We start from the raw sequence: 18,996 nt of genomic DNA, 5'->3' as shown, positions 1-18,996 counted from the left end.
ACAACATAATAGGAGGAAATTTAAAAATAAAATTTTTGTTGGAAGTTTTATACTCGCTTAACATTCTTAGACTGTCAGGTGCACATTCACTGACGAATGCCTTGTCAAAGAAGCCCCCTCCTCACTGTGCGGTAAGATTTTGAGTTCCTTTCTCCGCAGCTTCCTTGACCTTCTCTTCTTCACTGTGTGCGCAGAGAACATTATCTGAAGATGAGAGAGAAAATGAAGCCCAGAAACATCGAAGCTAATTCCATTACTATATATTAAAGATTACCTCACCATCAAATGATTTTTTTGTTCTCTTCCTGACCACCTCGATGAATAAAGCAGGATAATGACATTCTCACTATTTGAGGAACACATTTGCATTCGTAATGAAAGAGTCCCTAAAGGGCATAGACATCATAGAGGCAATTGTCTGAATTAATTAAAATTGTTTGCCTGATTAGATAGAAAATGCAAGCATAAACTGCACATCAGGGAAAGTTTCTCTCTTTCCATCAAAGTACAGAAATAAACTATTTTTAACAAAAACTCTTGCAGAATTAAGTTTTATTACAAAAAACACAAGCCTACACATATTTTCCTCTTTTAAAAAAATCTGATTATTTGACAGGCCAATAGAAATAATAATATCCACATATTAATTTTATATTCTTTCAGATTCCTTTAGTGCATAATTAAACTCAAATATAGTAAGATTCTTAAACAGGTATACATATACATCTCAAAATGGAATATGTATATTTCATTGCTTGAACTAAATTTGTTGTAGATGCCTCCTTTAAATTGTGAACTTATGATTAGCTCTAAATATTAACCAACATAAAAAATCATTGACTCTTCATGCAAAGAATGCTAGTTTTTTCTCAATACACAGTGTTAGAAAATGTTTTCATGTGTTCAAATCAACTCAAACGAATTATTAATATAGTAGCTAGTAAAGTAATTAAAACATGAATTATCTTATAACAATTATAGTTTTCTCAATGTTTGCCTAGTATAGTTTCATCCACAAGGATCAGAGCTTTTTGAAACCAAATGTTATCTTCAGGTGTGAGTTGAAAAAGACACAAAATAAAAACACATGGCAAGGGTCCTTCCAATGTAGTTCCACAGAATAGGCTCAGCTTTGGGAACACACAGCCAGGTGAGTCTGCACCATGCACTGCAGGCCAAACCCACCGCTGTGTGGGAAGATAAACACAGCAAGGCATGGCCTCCATGCAGTAGGACCCGAGGAGGAAAAGAATCTGAGAAGCATACAGGCATCCTCGGCGACAGAGTGCTGTGGTGCCTTCCATCACATTCGCATTCTTTTTCTCCCTCTTTGGTTGTTTCTGACTGTTACTAGCCACAAGTAGGATCAAATCAAATCTACTATTTCTCTATTTCATTATTTCAATTTTTTTTTGTCCAATGAAAACGTTAAGTAAGCACAGGAGTATGCTTTTTCCTTACCCTCGTTTATGTTAGTTCAAACACATTCATTTCAACAATTATAAACTATCTCTGTATACATTATAAAATTCCTGCAAAAATTATTGTATGATACTGAAATGACTTGTCAAGAGGGAAGGAGAAAATGGGGGAGGAAGAGAAAGAAAGAGTAAAAAGAATTAAGACGTGTTACATACATGTACTAACTCCCTACGGTGAATGTTATCATTACGTACTGTAAACATGTACTAATGAAAATTTTAAAAAGAAAAGCTTTAGTTTTTTCCCTTGTATAACAACAATTAATTGACCGATATTTTCCCTATTAAATAATTATAAATGCCATTGGGGCCATTTTATCAATATAGCTGAAAAATGGTTCCATAACCTGATATTTAATGTTTTTATCTCATTCCAACAGGGGTACTTCAATGGGAGACATAGCTAAGAGCAATTCAAAGCACACTAAGATACACTGCGAAGGTACTCCATGCAGCAGCACATGTACTACAATTGAAAAGGTACAAGTATGATTAATATGGCCCCTGAGCAAGGATGCCATACACCTTTGTGAAGCATTCCACATTAAGAAGAAAGAAAAGACATATTGCGAAGGAAGTAACTGTCTAAGATGGAGAGAACTTGGGCAAAAAGTAAACAAATACAGCACAGAAAATGTCATTTGGCATTCAGGTAAAATGTTAGATGTTTCATAAAGAGAAAGAACTGTTTAGTTCTAACGGGCATCCAAAGGTATCTTGTTGAGGTATCAATGTTTGAAAAGGAGAACAATGAATGCAATCCCAAAAGTTGGTATCATTCTGTAGGAAAATTAGGGTAATAAAGTTGTATAACACCATCAAAAGAATTGTGTTTCAGAGACTATAGTGCACCAGTAATTATAATATTAGTTAGAAGGCTACCATTAGAAGGGACTTACATTTAGCAGGTTATTATAAAAGTCTAGGCAAGCTAGTTTTCAGTGCAGCAGAAAATAAGGAGCAAGAAACCATCTAAAACCACAGCTTGATAACTCTAATACTGACAGAATGGTTAACATTTATGGCCCTTTGTTATGTATCAGGTTCTACACTAGTCACCTTACAAGGGTTATGTTTACTCAATTGTCACTAGCCTGTAATCATTGGCAGTAATGTCACTTACATCTTACGGATGAGTAAATGCAAATTCATATAGGTTTCAATAGCTTCCTGTACTTCTCACAAAAAATTGTAGGAGGAGCAGGGATTGGAGTCCCAACTTTTCAATCCAAGCCCATGTTGTTAATTACAAATTTGGTACTGTACTGTTGTGGGGCATAAATGAAAGATACTGAGGGATGACAGAACTGCAGCAGAATAACTAGAGAGAAAGCTGTGTCATTAATAGGTTTGGGGACATTGATAAAAGTGTTTACATTGATAAAACTGTTTTTCAATAAAGCCTTTGCTGAGCATGCCTAGGCTCAGTCAGATTTAAATTTTTACCGAAGGAGTGTACCCAAGCTGTTGGCTCACTGACCATTGCACTCAAAAAATGCAATCACTGTTCATTTTCAAATCTGCCAACAAAGTAGTGATGTGATTCCACCTAGGAACTAGTACAGATGTTCAAGATAAGACACTAAAATCTTTCCCAGTGGAAATTCACAAATCAGATATATCAGACATTGTGTCCACACAGATTTTAGTCAAGACTGCTGTTGTAGCATAAAAGCTTCTACAGAAAACACATAAATTAATCCAGTCAATTATTGTCTTAGCTATTTTTTTCTCACCACCAAGACAAAATACCCAGCACCCAAAGTTAAAGGAGGAAATGTATAAGTAGCTCAGTTTGCAGAATTTCAGTCCATAATCAGCTGCATCCACCTCAAGGAAGAATGAAATAGTAGTACACTAGAAGAAAACCAGTTCATGGCAGGCTGAAAGTAACAAAGTAGTGAGCAACAAAAATAGCAGCTGTTCTTCCGTTGCTTACATTTTACCCAGGCCACTTGCCCCATATCATGGGTACCATTTACACCCTTAATCCTAGCATTGCACCATGAATCATGCCCAACACTGCATCCTGAACCCCAGCACCACATGCCCTAGTTTCATCCACCTCAAAAAAAACTCCTCCTATGATCTCATGAGGCTTTGGGAGACATCAAGATACAAGCTACAACTATCATGTTTTAATAAACCTCTACTTATGAATATGGACATTTGAATTTAATAATATTTTTATGTGTCATAAAAGGTTATTCTTTGTTTTTCTTTTTTTATTCTTTGTTTTTCTAACCTCTTAAAAATGTAAAATCATTCTTATGTAGAGGGTAGAACAACAGAAGATAAGACTTTGAAAGTGGCCCATAGGCTGCAATGTATTGTTCTCTAGATAATAAAGGATGATGGTACAAGGCCCACAGAATTAGAAGAGTCATTTTTGAAAAAGAAAGGACACAAGGGCTGGAATGTAACACAATGGAAGATCACCTTTCAGCATACACAAGGCTTTAGTTTCCATTGCCATGCCACAAAACAATTGCTTTTTAACAATATGAAGAAGATTGGAAAGGCACAGATTGGGATAGAAAAAAAAAGAGATAAAAACATACAAAACATGTTTTGGATATGCCATGTTTTATGATAACCCAATAGTTAAAAAAATAAGCGTGTCATTGCAATTTATTTTGTTTTCCTGAAATTTTATAACAGTAATCAGCTCAACATTTTACAAAGCAAATCACTTACTGTCAATATGGGTACTTCAATTTATTAGAAAGAGTAGTTATATTTTCATATGAAATGTATCTCTTTTTATGAATTTATAGACATTAACTGATAGCTCCTCTACATGAGAGTATGTCTGAAGGCATCTATTTTCTGTCTCCCAGATTTTAAGAATAAGCATATCAAGTGCTTAGATCTTCAATATAATGTATGCTTTCTAAAATATTTATTAATCACATAGACTTCTGAAATAGTTTTTTCTTCTTAATGTATTTCTTAAGGTTTAAGATAAAATGCCACATTGTCTTGAGTTAAAATAAGCAAGGCTACATAATTTTTACCATTCACAAGAAAATATGAACCTTCAAACAAGAATAAATGCAATCTAAGTCACTTTGTGTAAATTTTAGCTTAATGTAAAAGACAGGGCAGAGGCACAGAATACTGAGGGGTCAATTATTGTTCACTCTGACCAAAGTCCTTCTACACTCTTCTAAGTCACCTCCACAGCAGCATTCCATTACAGCTGGAATTACTTACAGGAAAGGCCAAATTACTTTAACCACAAACTTCAAGTCAAAATATTACCAATGACATCCATTGAGCTGGCTTGATCCATAAATCTCATCTCTGCCCAGAGAAGAGTCAGAGATTATTTCTCCCCTTGGATGAAGCATTACTTCATCCAAATGAATCAAACACAAGAAGCATAAAACTCCTTTTATCTCCTTCACGCCTTTCCTTTTTTATTGCATGCTTTATGACTGGTTCTCTGCTTTCTATTTTTTGTTGCTTTGGATATAAAAATATGCTCCAAAGATGATGAGAAAATATAAGCAAGCTCCACTTTACATATTTTATTCTAGAAGCTGAATTTGAAAGTGAAAATCAAAAAATAAACAAGTGGAGCTGATGTTCTAAATGAACTGCATAGGTAGACTCCTAATGAAGGGCACCTTGCCCTGAAGAAAGGGGCACTTGGGAAGCCCCCACCCTAGTATTCTCCTTGGCACCATGGGTGCCTTAAAACTCATCACTAACAGTGATCATGATTTGATTTTCCCCAAAGAAGTTTTCTTTTGTTTGGCCTCTTGCAGACAGTCTTCTCTAGTAACACAATTCCACATCATCCACTTACAAAAGATGTAATGATTAGGCAAAGTCTGTCACAGACTCATCCTTAGCAAGTTTATAAATGGTAAATGTATTAGTCTTCTTAAGCTGCCTTAAAGAGTTCCACAGTCTAGATGGCTTAAACAACAGATTTTTTTTGGTCAAATTTCTTGGAAAACAACATAGTGGGCAGTTGGGTCTCAAATGGCTCCCCTACACTTCCCTTAACTTCTCACCATCTTCATGTGGCCTTTACCTAGTGATCACACTAACCTGGTATCCCTCTTACTCTTTTTACAAAGATATGAGTCATATTGTATTAGGTCTCCATCCTTATAACACCACTTAACATTAATTGTCTTCTTAATGGCTCCGTCTGCAAATGCAGTCACCTTGGGAGTTTGAGCTTTAACACACAGGGAAGGGGATTCAATTCATAATTGCATTGAATATTGTAGAAATCATAGCAAAAAAAAAAAGAATTGTTGCTCTGTCTCCTTAAAACAAAAGAATGCAACAGTGTTACTTTTCTAGTTGCTGAGATGAAATATTTGATACCCAAAGTTAAAGGAGGAGAGGTTTATTTAGCTCACAGTTTGCGGAATTTTCATTTCATTGTTAGCTGGCACAAAGGCAGAGCAGCATGACAAACAGGCATCATAGAGGAGAAACAGGTCATAGCAGGCAGAAGGTAGCAAAACATGCAAAAGGCAACCATATCACTTTCTATCCCTTATATCTTACCCAGGATACTTAGGGAAGGTAGCACTCACACCCTTACTTTTGGTGCCCTTGATCCTAGTGTTGCATGATGAATCAAATCCAGCATCACATGCCATAGAGCTAGCCCCCTCTAAAAAAAAACCCTACTAATGACTACAGAAGGCTTTGGAGGACAACCTAAACACAGGCTATATGAACAACCTTTTCAGTACTCTAGGTATTTCATATGCAGCCATATAGCTAGAACAGAAAGGGTGCAAGGAAAAAGTACTTATATGATAACTATGTCCATAAGGCAGTATTTTTTTAAGTATTTAGTACAGGATCTATAGGGTCTCACTACACAGATTGGACTCCTAGTGATCCTCCTATTTTCAGCCTCCTAAGTGCTAGGATTACAGATGTGCACCACCACACTGGGTCTAATTCACTGTCTCAGTGCACCAGGCGGCAAGGCTGGCGGGGCACACTGGGGATCAAACCCAGATCTCAGTGGCTGCCTAAGCAGGCCCTTTAATCCACTAAGCTATCTGGCTGGCCCTAAGGCAGTATTCAAAATGCCACTGGTATAAGATACTAACTAACAAGAAACAAAACACCAAAGCATAGGAGTGACTAGTAGGGATGCGAGTTTGCACACTGAAGGAGCTAAGTATAACCCAAGCTTTACTGTGGCTTTGTCCATGTTCAAGTGTAACCGCAATTAGTGAGAAAGAAGTTAGGATTCTATTAACACTAGGGATTGTGGTGCCAAAATGGGTTAGGGAAGCCCAAAATGAGTCGTCTGCATCATGGTCCTACAGAGGACTTACAGAAACTTCAGTCCTGGCTGTCAGAGACCCCCCAGTGCATGGGCAGGCAGGCCACTTGCTCAAGGGCACATGGGAGCTGCAGGGCACTGTGTGAGCGCAGCACAGAGTCCACTCTGAAAGGTATGCTGTTTCCTACAGTATACAAATCATGTTGCTTACGCAACACACTGATCTCTCTTCTAAACCTTTCAAAAATATCTGGACAAAGAGTCTTCTTGGAAGCCTACCTCCTTTCTAGAAGCTACCTCCTTTCTAGAAGGATCTTTATTTGCTTTCCTTTTTATGTTTTAAACAAATTTGCTTGCATACCACCTCTACTGTACATGATTCTATGCTTCAGCACTGTGGGACATCACCTGAGTGTTACAGTAATCACAAAGAAGATCATCATATCCTGGTTTGTTCTGGACAATTTTCGACCTTTCTTGGTTTTGTGTGACTGTGGGCCAGTTCTAGTCTTTTAATCCATAATGGACAGTCAAAGGCTTCTTTATATTCAATTCTCCATATCTAATAGGAAAGATCAGGGATTTCTTCTCCCAGTCATTAAAAAATGATAAGAAGGAGACTAAATTCAGTTAAAAACAGGACAAAAAGGTACCTAAGCTTAAACCAGTCACTCTAGCAGAAGTGATTACAGTGAGTCACTGGCTTAGGTTGAACTGGATTGTCTCTGAGGTGCGAGGTGGATCTGTGCTACCCATAATCCACTTATTGTGCTTCCTACTCAGTAGAGAAAGAATGCAAAGGAAATTCTGGCTGTAATAAATAGTGCCAACATTGTTATACCTTCTTGCTAAAGCCAGCCCCAAAACTTTAGGCAAAATTAACTTTCATAATGTTTTATTTATTTTAGAATGAAAGCAAATGCATAAAATATTACTAGGAGAATAACTGAATGAACTAATAACTCACTCATTAGATCAGCAAGAGTATCTTTATTGATGTAGAAAATACATTTTTGGAAGCTTTGGCTATTAATAGAACTTTCATCAGACAATATCCTGTAAAGCACTGCTTTGAGTAGCTCCGTGGCATTATTCACCTTATTAATAACTACTACCATCCAACCTGGCTGATAGCTCAGCGGACCAACTAAAGCGCCTCCTTAGGCAGAGCGCAGCGCTCAGGGTTAGATCCCCAGCCTGCCGTGCCAACCCCTCCCCCAGGTCACCCTGAGACGGAGATCGAGACTGTGCATGGTGGCGCGGCCCTGCAATCCCAGTGCTTGGGAGGCTGAAAACAGGAAAATCACTATGAGTCCGATCTACGTAGTGAGACCCCCGTAGACCTTCTAGAGCCTGTAGACCCTGTCCCAATACACGAAAAAAAAAAATTCCTTTACCAACAGAATGAGATCTGCATTCGCTACTTTGGTATTTTCAATCTCCATAATCTGCTCCCAATTTACATTTTCAACTTAAACGCCCCCTGCTCTCAGTTATGTACACTATATTTCATGAGAAATTCCCGATAAATGCACCCTTTGGGGAGATGTGTGCATCTTTCAGATAAATTCTAGTTCCTATTACAACTTCCTGAAGTCCATGAGGTGAGTATAATGTGGATCGCTCTTAAATTCTGAAGCTGTTGCTCCTAACGCAGCAGTTTTATAAGACTACTTTTTCTCTGCTGAATGTACATGTTCCCTGTTGGAATGCAGGCTCCTGTTGGCTAAGACCCTAGTTTACTCTTCTGCATCTAATCCACACTCATCCAGAGCCCATTATTATAACTCACAGCTGTGTACAGGGAAGTTTAACAAAGAGAAATAAACTGGGTGGGGTGGCCCATGCCCATAATCACAGCACCCCGACTTCATGAATTCAAGGCCAGCCTGGGCTACAAAGTGAGCTCAAGGCCAGCCAGAATTGCATAGTGAGGTCCTGTCTCAAAAATACAAAAATAAAGAAATAAATAAAAATCAGAAACAAAAACTATTTTTAAAGTATTTTTCATGTATTTCAAATATATGTATCTCACGTCAAATAGGAAATACAAAGCCCTATGAGAAAACCTTTCATCATGATTGTTTCCTAGAACTAATCCATACATAATGGATAGAAAGGAACCCAGAGGAAATGATATAATAGACTTCTGTATGTTTTATATTTTTAATGTTTGAGTAATAGTATATACAATTGTAAGTATTTGATTCATATTTTTTTGCCTTTTACCCTCCCCAAAATGATGGGTTTTAAAAATACTTTTCCTTTATTTTGAAGAGTAAAAACAAGAATAAGAAAAACAAAAAGAAAGATGCAGCATAAGATAGAACAATACATAAGTTACAGATTTTCAAAACCAGAATAGTTGATTAATAATGATTAACATATTATCTATTTTTATCATCAAAACTTTTGGTCAGATTAGCAAATATATAAAATAGGACATATGATTGAATATTATCACATGCTTTCAAGAAAACTTAAATTTTTGTTATTTTCTCTCATTTTCTTTTATTACCTTTAACAAATTTTACTTTAAAGAGAGTATAGTTGGGGCCAGGGAGATGGCTCAGTGGAATAAACGCTTCCCTGGCAAGCACAAGGGCCTGAGTTCAATCCCTGGCGCTGCCAAAAAATAAATAAATAAATAAATAATAAAGAGAGTATAGTAGTTAATACGACATTGGAAATGGTACAAATTTAGAAGACCAAGATGACAGCTAATTAAAGCATGGTTTTAGTACTACACATAACTGTTCTCAACGTAATTGCTTAGTTCACAGATATCAGCATACAGAGTTGGTCAAGGTGAGAATTCTACCCATTAACTGCTATTTTCATGTAACTCATGGAAATTCTTAAGACAATTGCCTTAGCCATCTTGTATATATACATGTATGGTTTTGCCCCTACCTTATTTTATATCTTTTCTCCTTTCTTTCTGTTCATTGATTGATCCTTAAGTTCTGTTACTTTCCATTTAACTCTGTCTATTATACCTTTCAGTATTTATTTCTTCTTTTGAGTTCTTACACGAGGGACACAATATGATATTTACACATGTGGGTCTGATATATTTCACTTATGAATATAGTTTCAAGTTGCATCCACTTAGCTATGAAGGCTTTGAGTCTGTTTTTCTATATAGCTAAGTAATACTCCATTTTATAAAAATACTATATCTTTTTCATCCATTCCTCAGGTGTTGGGCATTTTGGTTGCTTCCAGCATTCGGCTACCATAGATTGTGCTGCTATAAACATGGGCACACATTTATCACTATGATATGATGTTTTCAGATCTTTTGGGAAAATTCCCAGAAAGAGGATAGCTGGACTGAATGAAATGTCCAGTGCTCGTTTTTTGAGGCATCTCCACACTGATTTCCATAATGGTAATACCAATTTACATTCCCACCAGCAGAGGAGAAGCGTTCCTGTTTCCCTGCAGCCTCTCTAGCATTTGTTGTTGGTTGATTTTTTTATAAGAGCCTGAGAGCCATTCTTTCTGGATTGAGATGATATCTCAATGTCTTAATTTGCATTTCTCAGATGGCTGGTGATGTGGAGCATTTTTTTTTCTTGTATTTATTTGACTCTTGTAGATTTTTTTTCTTTTTTTCGGAACCGGGGATTGAACTCTGGGCCTTATGCTTGTCAGGGAAATGCTTATTCTACTGAGCCATCTTCCTGGCCCCTGTAGATGCTTTTTTTAAAGGAATAATTTTTTATGTATTTATTACTCTGTAATCAATTTCTTATAATAAATTTTGTATTTTGTATTTTTATCATTGTATTTTTATCATTTTATTTTATCATTTTTAGAAATGTGACATATTTATTTAGACTCTTACAATTTTTTATACACAAGTAAGGTAGAAATTTAAGTTTAACTTATGTTGCATGATACTGTTATTGACTTATATGTAGTTTTCTATAAAACAATCAAAGTTGCTATTAAATACTTATGTTCCAGCATGGTACAATTGGTCTTTGGAATTATTTTACGTGAGACTTTTCTATATAGTTGAAAGCATTAATTTTCTATAAGGTAGTATGTAAAACAGAATATCAAGATACAAATATGGAGGTTTGCTACTGATTAGAGGTTAAAACGAGAGAGAATTTCATCTCAATGTTTTTGAATTGAACCTTTTAGGACAATAGAAATACTTCATACCTGGATTGAACAAAACAGAAATGAGTTGCTAAATATGTCCACTGAACACTTAAAGTGTTGCTAATCTTAAGAAGAAATTTCATTTAAATTTTTAAATATCAATGAGTGTAAATTTAAATAAGCACATGTGGCAAGTGGCTCCCACATAAGACAGTGCAGGTCTAAAGTGTAACATGTCCAGAAGAGGACTTGGAACTTAGAAGTGAATATTCAGTGGCATGTGGTAGTTCAAATCCCTGGACATCTGCAGCTCAAGGGTGTAGAACAGGTGCCAAAGTAGGGCATAGACAGTTGCCAAACATATACTTGCGTGCCTTTATAATCATGCTTTGGATTTTCCTTTCTCATCCTCAGATGTTATTTTAGTTTGGAAGAACAGACTGGAAGAGTATCTAAGGTCATTTGGTTAGGTTGTGCCAAACCATTCTACAGCTGTTGAAATTAGGAAATTCAAATATTGATGCAATTCCCTAAAAGAACGCACCACTGAGAGGAATATCAATATACAAGGGAATGTAGAAGAATTTCCCAACCCACACAGTAATGCAATACAGCAAGGAGAAGAGACACAACTGAAGTAAATGAAGAGAAAAACTAGGACAAAAACATGTGCCCGTGTCTCACCAAGTAGCCATATTTTCATCTGTGTACCCCACTTTGGCAAACAAAGTTAATGTTTTTAGATACATTCCTTGCCTTGATTTTGGCTTTGTAGCTCTAAAATTTAGAAATTATTAGCATGAATGTAATATATATATATATATATATATATATATATATGCAATTCAATATATTGCTGATGCAATTCAAATATTGATGCAATTCCCTAAAAGAACGCACCACTGAGAGGAATATCAATATCATTACTGAGAAGCAATTTCAACATCACAGATAAATATTACACTCCTGCATTCTGTGTCTCTGTTCTACTAGGAGTATCCTCTTTGGGTATATCAGTGATAGACTGCTTGTCTAGCATTACAATGTCCTTGATATCTTCTGCAGCAGCTTATAAGGTGCTAGGTACTAGGTGTCAGGTAGATAGATGGATGGAGGGATAGATAGATTAGATAGGTAGATAGAAAGATAGATAGATAGATAGATAGATAGATAGATAGATAGATAGATAGATAGATAGATATAGATAGATAGATAGACAGATTTTACAATGAGACAAATGTCAATTATTCATTGCTTTACTGTTCCCACTAGCTCAATGATATAATAAAAATGCCACCAATTATCATTTACTGATACTCCTCATAATGAGAGCCTGTTAAGTTAATGACAAGACAGGTGTTCACCATTTAAGGGACTCCTGAGGACACTGCTCACTTATCCATTAATAACATCTCTGAGACATTTTCCATTTATGAATTCCATAAAAACTTGATTTTCACTAGCATCTGGATCATTAATGAGAAAAATAAACAAAAAGATTAGTTAAATTAATTTGAGGTTTCATAAAATAAAATTTAAATGAAATCCAATTAGGAGAGAATGTTTAGTTTTTTGCAGTTTTTCCAGATTTTGAAAAATGATAAGGACAAATTAAGAGTGCAAATGTACTTTTAGACTTACAAATAGATATCAAAATTTGTCAGGAATTATCAACTTAATTGAAATTACATTTTGCTAAGTACCTAAAAGCACAATTCAGATTGAGCAGAGAAAACTATAAGTGAGTATATTAGTTTGTTAGAACTACGGAAACAAAGTAGCAAAAACTGTCTCTCATTCTGGATACTTGAAATCTGAAATTCAGGTGTCAGCAGGACAGATTGTTTAGAGAACACTCTTTGACTTGTGTGTTACCTTTTCCCTGTGTCTTCACAAGGCCTTTTGTCTGTATGTCTGTGCCCCGAGGTCCTCTTCCTAAAGGATACTATCTATACTAGATTGGGGCTCAACCTAAGAATTTTATCTTAATACAATTACTTCTGGAAGACTTGATCTCCAAACTAGTGACATCCTGAGATAGAGCCTGTTAGGATTTCAACATAAGAATTTTAGAGAGCATAGGTCAACCCATAAGAGTTCATATGATTTCAAGTTTCACACTTAACAAAGAACATATGGAGAAGGGTTCCTTTTTTCCCCATAGCCTCTCCAACATGGTTTATTTCTTTATGATAGCCATTCTTTCTGGGGTGAGATGGTATCTCAATGTTGTTTTAATTTACATTTCACAGGTGGCTAGTGATGTGAAGCATTTTTCATGTATTTATTGGCTTCTAGAATTTCTTCCTCTGAGAAGTGTGTGTTCATCTCGGATGCTCATTTCTGGATTGGGTCTTTAAATTTTGGGGCCTTAATGTTTTTAGTTCTTCATAAATTCTAGAGAGAAGACCTTTGTCTGAGTGTTTATGAGTTAAGATTTTTTTTTCCCAATTTGCGGGTTGTCTTTTCACTCTGTTGGTAATTTCTTTTGATGTGCAAAAACTTCTCAATAAGAGGAAGTCCCAGTTGTTAATTATTTCAAGTATTACCCATGCAGTTTGATTTTTGTTCATGAACTGTTTGCCTACCCCTGTGTCTGCATTTTGTACTATGAACAACTACTACAAAGACAATAAGCAATGTATTAATTATTGTAACTGTCTTACTAATCTGTTTTGAAACTGTCTCATTGCTACTTCTTTCTCAATAAAATTAATATAAAAAAGAACATATGTAGACATTAAATGCAAATAACTGTAAGAGAATTTAAAATATGCAAAAAATTAAAATGTGGTTATAATTAACTTCTGAATAAATTCTAGAGATACTGTTCTACAACTAGAAAGATTATTTCAGCCTGAAGTTGAGTAAGTCCCCCATGGCAAGAACATCTAGGCAAATTTCTTAATCGATGAATTTACAAAACTACACATATGCCCTCAGTTAATGATGACTGTATGGATTTTTCTTAATTTAATGTTGACACTTTCTAAATCAAATATTTTTAAAGCTAATTCTATTAAAACAGAAATACCATGCAGCATTGCAGGAAGAGCAGGAATTACATAATCCAACAAATGTGTGGTTTAGTTTGAAAGCTGGTATTTGATGTTGGGATATCATGCTACTTAGAAGGTTATGCTGAAAGATAAGAAAGAATATTGTAAATCTAGAAGTATTTCAGCATCTCTTGTTCAAAATATTTAGTTTTACAATTTAAACACACAAAAGAAAAACAGGATCTGGGTAGACATCTCAGTAGAATAACCACTTGCCTGTCAAGCACAAGGTCCTGAGTTCAATCCCCAGTACCGCAAATAAATAAATAAATAAATTGACTTTTGTCTTACCTAGCATTTGTACCCACTTGAAAGACCCAAACTGTTATTTAATTATAATTTAACCCAAATCTTACTATTCCTTTTGAGTTTAGTAATTATTTATATTTTGTTCATTAACTGTTTGCTCATGATTTTTCTAAAGTGATTCCCTTTCATTATACAGCTTAATTATTCCTCTATCCATTGTATCAGTCAAATTTACATTAGTAGGAGAAAATACTTGACATCCACAAATTAAGAAAGAGATTGTTTTGGCTCATAATTTCAGAGGTTTCATTGCATAACTGGCTGGCTCCAAAGTAGAGATGGCCTGGCAGGAAGTGATAGCTGAGATTGGTTTAATGCAAACTTCATGAGTGTCCAAAAGAAACTCATGTGTCAATGAAGAAGTAGGAATAAGGCAAACACTGACACAGAGGTAAAGGTCAAAGACCAGCGTGGTTCCCCGAAGTCACATTTCAGTGCCACCCAGACGTACCCAGAGTGTGCGTCGTTATAATCCTGGGCAGTTACTAAATCAATCAAGTTTCCAAGAAAGATTAATCATTACAACATACTACTTCCATTTTCAAGTATTTGTATATATTTTACTTACAAATATCTTAAAGATTTGAAACTGTCATCTCTGTTTGTTGTTTGTTCATTATATTTGTTTATAACCTCATCCTCAAAAGGGTGTTTTATCTCCAGATCATTAGTTGTTGTTTGTGCCTTTTCATTTGCACTGTGCTCCTGTATGACTGTTGCGGTGGCATCTTGGGCTATCATACTGGTGTCTGCTCTGATTCCCAGGTCAGGATCAGGTGGGGCCACCATGGCTGGCTCCCAGTGAGCCCGTCACTGATGCCTGCATGCCTCTTCTTCCCAGTGAGCTACAATGGCGCTGCTGACCAATAAATCAAGGGAAAGTGTGCTATTCTTTTCTCCTGTCTTCTGGATGCCATTTCATGTGTGAGAGATCCAGAACATGATGGGAACCCAGGCAGTGTGGGCTGCGCTGAAGCTAGAGCTCAGATGGGGGTGTGACTGCTGTCTACCTTCTTCTGCTTCCTCCTGCAAAATAGTTTCAGGCCTACTTTCTTCAGGGAAATGTGGTAATGTCCTTCAGCCCCTAAATGGTATCTCATCTCCATATAGATTTTTAAATTTATTTTTCTTTTACCTTCTTTTTTTCCTTTTGTTCTTTCACTGAGTTTTCATTTCTCTAATTTCTTTAAAAAAAAAAAAAAAAAAAAAAGGACTTCTTTCCCTGAGGTATAACAAAATCCCAATATCTTTTTTGAGCCTAGCAAAATTTATGGTCTCAAGCCATGAATTTCAGTGATTTTCTTTTTATTGCAATTCACAGCTGCGTTTTGGAGGAGAGGAGCCTTCATGCAGAGATTATAGAGGGCAGAGAGGTAACCTTTGCATCCCTAAACTGGTGGGGCCAGCCACTCTGGGCATGGCTTCTCTCTGTCCTTGAATCTACAATGTAAAATGTATTGCCATTAAACCACTTATTCCTCTATGAACAAGCCTCCTTCAGAGAGACAGGCGCAGAACTGGTGAGTTTTGTTTCAGTGGCAGGTCCTTACTATCGCCCTGCCTATCACACGTTGTTTTTATCTCCCACAACAGACTGAAAGCTGCTCTGATGGTAAGTAAAAAACCACAGTGTGAGTGTTGGCAACCTTGCCTGCTTTCAATATACTCATTTGTGCTGGCGCATGTCTACAATGTCCCTACATTTCCATTTAGACACTTGCTGCTCACACTAAACTAATCTACACAAAAAGTGTAAATTTTGTCTCTCTTTTGGTAAATGAATGTTCTGGAATTACATTAATATAGCCATTGTGTTCTTGCTCTTGGTTCATTTCCCAAACTCTCCCGCGAGATTAAAGATTAAAAAACAACATGGCACAAATTCTTCTCTTTAATTTGTAAGTAGCTCAGAGAGAAATCAATTTGCAGTCTCATTTTTATATGTATAATTTAACATGTTTATAATTTTGGTCCTTCCTTTTTCTTCAATTGATAAGTGCTAGGGTGTTGCTTTTCCCTCAATCTGTTTCAACATGATGGTCTAGTCAGATCACCAATTATGCTCCATCCTAGATTGCTTGTTCTTTTTCTCAGTGATGTATTCTTCCACTCCATGATTTATTAATGTCATCTCAGTTTCCTAGACTATTTTCCTAACTCTATTCTAATCAGATTTTTTAAGGCCTAGGTAAAATCTGATCTCTTTTCTAAAGCCATTGGTTCTCATATCATTATAATCTCTGCTAAATCTATAGAAAAATAATGTTATCTTTACTCTGGTGGAATTAGTATTTGAGCCTTGTGCCCACATGCTTGAATTTTTCTGTAGGTACCTTATCACCCAATAATCATCATGCCTTCACATTTCACTGTGCATCATGTAAACAAGACACTTTCACGAAAGCAACTGAGAAATCTGTTTGAGCGGATGCAGTATAGATTTAAATTACTGACTCCATAGGAACAAGACTGTCCCTTCTCAGAGTGCCCTAAAGGCGATGGTTTTGTTTGCTCATCAAAGGCCAAGACTAAAGTGAAACTTCAACAGGGTTGGAAGCTTTATTAAATAGTTCTGAGCACTAGAAGACAGAATAAGTGTCTGCTCCATTGTGATAGCTTAAAATCTGAAAACATCTGGCTCTATGTTATAAAGTCACAATGGATTTTCTTTGTTTATTTTTTATTTTCATTTACCGCAGTAATTCCAACTTGAGACAAGATACTTCCTGGATAGTTTTGGAGACACAGCATTTTGATACACTTCTTTCATGACTGCAATATAATTTATCTATGCTTGAAAATTCATGTTTCGTGTTTTGACTCAAAATTGTATTTTATCCTTTGAACATTTCAAACTATGGTTCGGAATTTTAAATACTGAGCAACAGTTAAAAAATTGAAACGCTGTTAATGCATGATGTGGAAGGAAAATATTTAGAAAGTCCTTTTTATTTTATTTTTTATTTTTTTTATTTATTTTTTTTTTTTAGTCCTGCCTTTTTAGATTGAGAATCTCAGTCATGATTTTACAGTCTTTCTGACACACTGAAAATGACTAACCCAAAAATTATATAGAACACTTATTCCAGAGTAATTGGACATGGCAATTACCAAGATATGAATACACTTCTAATTTAGCCAGATGTTTCTTGATGATAAAAAATAAAAGAACAAAAGACAGATTTTATGTTAATGAAATTTTGCATTATTTGTATTGTATTGAATGGCAAACATTAAAATGTCATTATTTGCTAATTTTATAGGCCAACACAAAAAAATTGCTGTGATTTATTTATTTATATTTTAATATATTTGGTACAGGGTCTACAGGGTCTCACTATGTAGATTGGACTCAATGATTCTCCTGTTTTTAGCCTCCTAAGCACTGGAATTACAGGCCTGTATCACCACACCCAGTCTCAATCACCATCTAAGCGTGCTCCAGGGGCAAGGTTGGCATGGCATGCCTGGGATCAAACCCTGGCCTCTGTGCTCTGCCTAAGCAGGCACTTTAATCCGTTGAGCTATCTGGCTGGCCCTTGAGCTATCTGGTTGGCCCTTTATATTTTTAATGAAATCACAGGGGCCAGAGAGATGGCTCAGTAGAATAAGTGCTTGCCTGGCAAGTGCAAGAGCCTGAGTTCAATCCCCAGTTCTGCCAAATAAATAAATAAATAAAATAAGATAAAATAAAATCACAACTTTAGTGATCAAAATTATGTTTCTCTAGTATCAGTTAAATTTCAGTATTTCAGTGAGACAAATTTGGATTTTCATCAAGTCGGTTGGCAACTCATAGTCATAACTGCATTTCTTTCTATTTATCAGTGATAAAATGCATGAACAGATGCAAATTTAGATAACATATTCAATAATATATAAGGGTTTCCTGCAATATTTTGAGTTCCACCAAGAAGGGTACATCTACATAATCTTCTAATTAGATAAGCCATCACTGTGTCATTTCTTATAAATTCAGAAGCACATGTCAAAATTTTGAAGTTTTCTTTATATTGTATGGAATCTCTTCATATTTTCAAAATGATGGCAAATCATTTCACTTTGCTCAGTAATTTTCATGTCAGAATACATTCCACTCAGGATTTTGAAATGAGCCTGCCATAGTTCTTTGGTCTAAAACATAAAATCATAAGTTATGCGCTATAGCTTTAGTAGCCTTCCTAAGGTTCATATTGCAAAATTTTATCAGCAATGTGCTGCTTTCCAACTACAATGCCTCTTAAGAGCATTCTGCATCATCACCAAAAGTCTATGGAAACCTCAATAGCGATGCTCAAACACAAACAATTTGACTTCAATTTTCAGAGGTTTTATTTCCTGACTTCTAAAAATATTGACTGGCAGTATTTCCAGAAATTTGGATGGGAGAGTGAAGTGCTGGTTATTTGCAAATATGATTCTTTTCAACAAAGCTAGGTATAATCTAGCTTTTCATTGAAAAATAACTTAAAAATGATTATTGAGTACTTCTCAATGGGGAGATATATATGTCATATGTTAGTTTATTGTCAAGAAAAGCAAATAAGACTACCTGGATGGGAGAATGCAAAATCTAGTGAAAACTAGAACAGCTTTCTTACAAATCTGATTAAAAATGTCCATTCATAGTCAACACAGTTAAGTTAAAATACCCAAAAGGGGTTATGTGCAAAATCCATATGCTTGGTCAGAGTTATATGACGGTAGCACAGCACCAGTTATGAAGCTGTGAGAGCAGAGATCACACTTGGCTCAT

General features: G+C 35.8%; 1 non-coding gene across 1 annotated transcript; it reads left to right on the top strand.

The window, feature by feature from the left end:
* The first annotated feature begins 1,923 nt into the window (after positions 1 to 1,923).
* LOC111812052 lies at positions 1,924 to 2,030 on the top strand. Its single transcript, XR_002817649.1, has one exon. It is a non-coding gene; the product is annotated as a U6 spliceosomal RNA (small nuclear RNA).
* Positions 2,031 to 18,996: the final 16,966 nt, after the last annotated feature.

This window comes from Octodon degus, unplaced genomic scaffold, assembly GCF_000260255.1.
Source record: "Octodon degus isolate 3935 unplaced genomic scaffold, OctDeg1.0 scaffold00110, whole genome shotgun sequence".
Lineage (NCBI taxonomy): Eukaryota > Metazoa > Chordata > Mammalia > Rodentia > Octodontidae > Octodon > Octodon degus.
Note: the sequence above shows the minus strand (reverse complement) of the source record. Positions and strands in the feature narration are given on the sequence as shown.